Raw genomic sequence first — 6,000 nt, forward strand, 5'->3', positions numbered from 1 at the left:
TCTTCATCACTCATACGAGGTCGAAATGAATATTTATTTACATCAAGCGATCTCACGATCATTGGACTACTCAAGGGATGTTCTTTATCCATAAAAAAATATTTTCAGTACTTTTGATGTATAAGCAGATTGATGGACAAAAATTCCCTTCTCTAAATGATCAAGTTGCAAGTCAATACATAACTTTGTTTTCTCGAGATCTTTCATCTCAAATTCTTTTTTGAGATAATCAATTGTTTCAGATAGTTCATCTGTTGTTCTAATAATATTCAGATTGTCCACATAAATTTAAATTATTACAAATTGTGATCTAGATCTCTTGATAAACACACATGAACATATTGGATTTGAAATCCATTCTTTATCAAATATTCACTAAGACGTTTATACCACATACGTCCAAATTGTTTCAATCCATATAGAGATTTACATAATTTAACCGAGTAAAGGTCTCGATGATCTGAACTACATGCTTCAGGCATTTTAAATCCTTTAGGGTGTGTTTGATAACCCTGGAATTGGCATTGGAATTGGAATTGGAGGGTCCAATTCCAATTCTTATGTTTGTTAGACACTTTAATATTAAGAATTGGAATTGGAATTAAAATTCCTATGGAATTCAATATAGTTTAATTTGATAGTTCTCAATTCCTATCTTTTTAGGTCGGAATTGTAATTCCAAATCAACACGTTTTTCATGTTTTTGACATTTTAACACGTTTTCACACATTAAACACGTTTTTCACACGTTTTTTACACGTTTAACATATTTTCATATTTTGGCACGTATAACACGTTTTTGGCACGTTTAACAGGTTTTTGGCACGTTTAACACGTTTTTGACACATTTAACACGTTTTTCATGTCCTTGACACGTCTAACACGTTTTTGACACGTTTAACATAATTTTCATGTTTTTAACACGTTTTTGGCACGTTTAACACGTTTTTGTCACGTTTAACACGTTTTGACACATTTAACACGTTTTTCACGTCCTTGACATGTTTAACACGTTTTTGATACATTTAACACGTTTTTCACGTCTTTGACACGTTTAACACGTTTTTGACACGTTTAACATGATTTTCACGTTTTTAACATGTTTAACACGTTTTTGACACGTTTAATATGATTTTCACGTTTTTAACACGTTTAACACGTTTTTGGCACATTTAACACGTTTTTGTCACGTTTAACACGTTTTGACACATTTAACACGTTTTTCACGTTCTTGACATGTTTAACACGTTTTTGACACATTTAACACGTTTTTCACGTCTTTGACACGTTTAACACGTTTTTGACACGTTTAACATAATTTTCACGTTTTTAACACGTTTTTGACACGTTTAACATGATTTTCACGTTTTTAACACGTTTAACACGTTTTTGGCACGTTTAACACGTTTTTGTCACGTTTAACACGTTTTGACACATTTAACACATTATTCACGTCCTTGATATGTTTAACACGTTTTTGACACATTTAACACGTTTTTCACGTCTTTGACACGTTTAACACGTTTTTGACACGTTTAACATGATTTTCACGTTTTTAACACGTTTAACACGTTTTTGACACGTTTAACACGTTTTTGGCACGTTTAACACGTTTTTGTCACGTTTAACACGTTTTGACACATTTAATACATTATTCACATCCTTGACATGTTTAACACGTTTTTGACACATTTAACACGTTTTTCACGTCTTTGACACGGTTAACACGTTTTGACACGTTTAACATGATTTTCACGTTTTTAACACGTTTAACACGTTTTTGACACGTTTAACACGTTTTTTATATTCAGGCATATTTTGCACGTTTTAGCACGTTTAACAAGTTTTTCACATATTTAACACGTTTTTGACGCGTTTAACACGTTTTCACGTTTTTGACACATTTAACACGTTTTTTACGTTTTTGACATGTTTAACGCGTTTTCACGTTTTTGACACATTTAACACGTTTTTTTTACGTTTTTGACACGTTTACCACATTTTTGACACGTTTTTCACGTTTTGGCACGTTTAATAAGTTTTCACATATTTAACACGTTTTTGACATGTTTAACATGTTTTCACGTTTTTGACACATTTAACACATTTTTTTTACGTTTTTGATACGTTTACCACATTTTTGACACGTTTAACACGTTTTTGCACATTTAACAAGTTTTTCACATACTTAACACGTTTTTGACACGTTTAACACGTTTTCACGTTTTTGACACATTTAACACATTTTTTACGTTTTTGACACGTTTAACATGTTTTCACGTTTTTAACACATTTAACACTTTTTTTACGTTTTTAACACGTTTACCACATTTTTGACACGTTTAACACGTTTTTTCACGTTTTGACATGTTTAACAAGTTTTTCACATGTTTGGAACGTTTAACATGTTTTCATGTTCTTAACACGTTTAAAACGTTTTTAACACGTTTAACACGTTGACACGTTTCACATATTTTTTACGTTTTTGACACGTTTGACACATTTTTAACACATTTAACATGTTTAACACGTTTTAACACGTTTAACACGTTTTTTACGTTTTGGCACGTTTAACAAGTTTTTCACTTATTTGACACATTTAACAAATTTTTGATATGTTTTTACGTTTTTGATAGGTTTAACACGTTTTAAACCTATCAAAACGTATGAAAAACATGTTAAACATATTAAAAATGTTAAAAACATGTTAAATGTGCCAAAAATGTGGAAAACGTGTGAAAAAAACGTGAAACGTGTGAAAACGTGTTAAAAACGTGAAAACATGTGAAAAACGTGTAAAAAACATGAAAAATGTGTGAAAATGTGAAAGACTTGTTAAAACGTGTGAAGAACGTAAAAAACGTATTAAAACGTGTAAAAAACGTGAAAACGTGAAAAACGTGTTAAAACATGTTAAAACGTGTGGAAAACGTGAAAAACGTGTAAAATGTGTAAAATGTGTAAAACGTGAAAAACATGTTAAAACGTGTGAAAAACGTGAAAACGTGTGAAAAACGTGTGAAAAACGTGAAATATGTGTGAAAAACGTGAAAACGTGAAAACGTGTTACAATGTGTGAAAAACGTGAAAACGTGTAAAAAACGTGTTAAAACGTGTGAAAATGTGAAAAACGTGTTAAAACGTGTGAAAAACGTGAAAACGTGAAAAACGTGAAAAACGTTTGAAAAACGTGTTAAACCGTGTGGAAAATGTGAAAAACGTGTAAAAAACGTATGAAAAACGTGTGAAAACGTGTAAAACATGTGAAAAACGTGAAAAACGTTTGAAAAACGTAAAAGGCGTGAAAAACGTGTTAAAACGTGTGAAAAATGTGAAGGACGTGTTAAAACGTGTGAAAAACGTGAAAAACGTGTGAAAATGTGAAAAAATGTCAAAAACGTATTAAACGTGCCAAAACGTGAAAACATATTTTAAAAGTTAACATTTTGAACCGATATTTTATTTTACAAACATTGGAATTAGAATTGAATTACAATTCTATCATTTTCCCAAACATAGGAATTGAAATTGAATTACAATTCTATCATTTTTCCAAACATAGGAATTGAATTGTAATTCAATGCCAATTCTCATGGAATTGGAATTAGAATTCCAATGCCAATTCCAATTCCAATTCCCCTCATCAAACACACCCTTAGGGAGTTTCATGTATATGTTGTTCTCAAGGGAGCCATATAAATATGCCGTAACAACATCCATTAATCTCATCTATAGCTTCTCGTGTATTTATAAACTTATCAAATATCTAAATGTTGTTGCATCCACATGAGAATATGTCTCCTCATAACTAATATCAGCTCTTTGAGAGAATCCCTGGACTACAAGTCGTGCCTTATATCTGACAATTTCATTTTTCTCATTTTTTTATTATAAATACCCATTTATAACCGATCTGTTTAATACCTTCGGAGGTACGGACGACATGTCCAAAACTTTATATTTTGCAAAAGATTTTAATTCAGCTTCAATCACATCTTTCCATTTTGGCCAATCATTTCTCCGTCTTCATTCTTCTACAGACTTTGGTCAAGATCCTCATCTTCATTAACAATATCGCATGCTATAGCATATAAATTTGTTTCATCGATGTCAATTTATCTCGATTCCATCTTTTTCCAGTCAAAACATAGTTTATAGAGATCTATTCATTTTCAAGTAATTGTGATTCCTCCGAAATTATTTTTTCGATGACGGGTACTCTTTTAGAGTAATTATTTCATCAATTTGAGCTTCTTTTCTTTTTTGAGGATTTTTATCTTTGGATCCAATTGGTTTACCGTGCTTCATTTGCATTTTAGGCTCGTTAGTAGTAATGAGTTGTCTTTTAGGGATATCAATCCTAATTGGAGCATTTATAGCTGGAATATAGGACGTTGTAACTTTATTAGGGTTAGTAAAAGCATCTGGAAATTGATTTGCTAAATTTTCAAGTGAATAATTTTCTGAACTTCAAGATCAGATTGTTTTGTATGAGGATGATAATGAGCTAATGATAACTCACGCCAAATTATTTCATTTTCCATCTACTTATTTCCCTTTTTAATGTTGGAAATATCATTTTATCAAATTGACAATCGGCAAATCGTGACGTGTATAAATCACCCGTCAATGAGTCAAGATATTTAATTATAGACAGTGATTCATATCCAACATATATCCCCAATCTCCTTTGAGGTCCCATCTTTGTGCGTTGTGGGGAGCAATTGGCATATATACTGCACATCCGGAAATTTTTAGATGGGAAATCTTTGGTTTCTGATCATAAACTATTTCTAAAGGGGAGACTTCATTTATAATTTGTGGGTCTGATACGAATTAATGTTGCCGCATGTCCCCAATCTTGTATTGGAAGTTTTGTTTTCATAAGCAATGGTCTTGCAATTAATTGAAGACGTTTTATCAATGACTCTGCAAGGCCATTTTGTATGTGAATATGTGTTATTGGTCAATACTTATCCCAATTGACATACAATAATTATTAAAATCTTGGGAAGTGAATTCTACAACATTATCAAGACAGATAAATTTAATTAAATAGTCTGGGAAGTGAGCTCGTAATTTGATAATTTGAGCAAACAATCTTACAAATGCTTGATTACGAGTTGATAATAAACATACATGTGACCATCTTGTTGATGCGTCAATTAATACCATAAAATATATGAATGGTCCGCATGGTGGGTGCATAGGCCCACATATATCACCTTGTATTCTTTCAAGAAATTTTAAGGGTTCAACCCTAATTTTAGATGGTGATGGCCTTATTATTAACTTCCCTTGTGAACAAACAACACAAGAAATTTTTGTGGGTAAAAAAATCTTTTGGTTTTTCAGTGAATGCCCACATGAATGATTAATTAGTCTTCGCATCATAATAACTCCAGGATGTCCCAATCTATCATGGCATGTTATAAAATTATTTTGATTGACAAACTTCTGGTTTGTAACCACATGTACTTCGCCAACACTTATGTTTGTGAGATATAATCTAGAAGAAACCGCGGGTAATTTTTCTAAGAAATATTTTTTACCCGAGATGATACTCGTGATAGATAAATATTCTTTATTACTTTCATTTGAAGTCTCAATGTGATATCCATTTCCGCGGGTATCTTTAAAACTCAACAAGTTTCTTTGAGACTTGGACAAATATAAAGCATTATTAACACAAATATTTGTTCATCTCGGTAATATAATGTTTTCTCTTCTGGAGCCTTCAATAATTTGTGAACTACCTGATATCGTATTCACGCATGTCTCAAAAATCAGAAGTAAAAAATCTCTTGCTTTTCAAAATAGTATGGGTTGATGCACTGTCTATGTGACAATTGCATTTTTCATTCATCAAGTATTCGCTTCCAAGAATCTTCATTTTCTTCATTAAATAAAATAAATATTAATAATAAACGAATACATGAACCGATAATAATAATTCAAACGCAGCATCAAACTAAATATAGTCTCGATAAAATATAATTT

The sequence above is a fragment of the Impatiens glandulifera genome, chromosome 7 (genome assembly GCF_907164915.1).
Source record: "Impatiens glandulifera chromosome 7, dImpGla2.1, whole genome shotgun sequence".
Taxonomy (NCBI): Eukaryota; Viridiplantae; Streptophyta; class Magnoliopsida; order Ericales; family Balsaminaceae; genus Impatiens; species Impatiens glandulifera.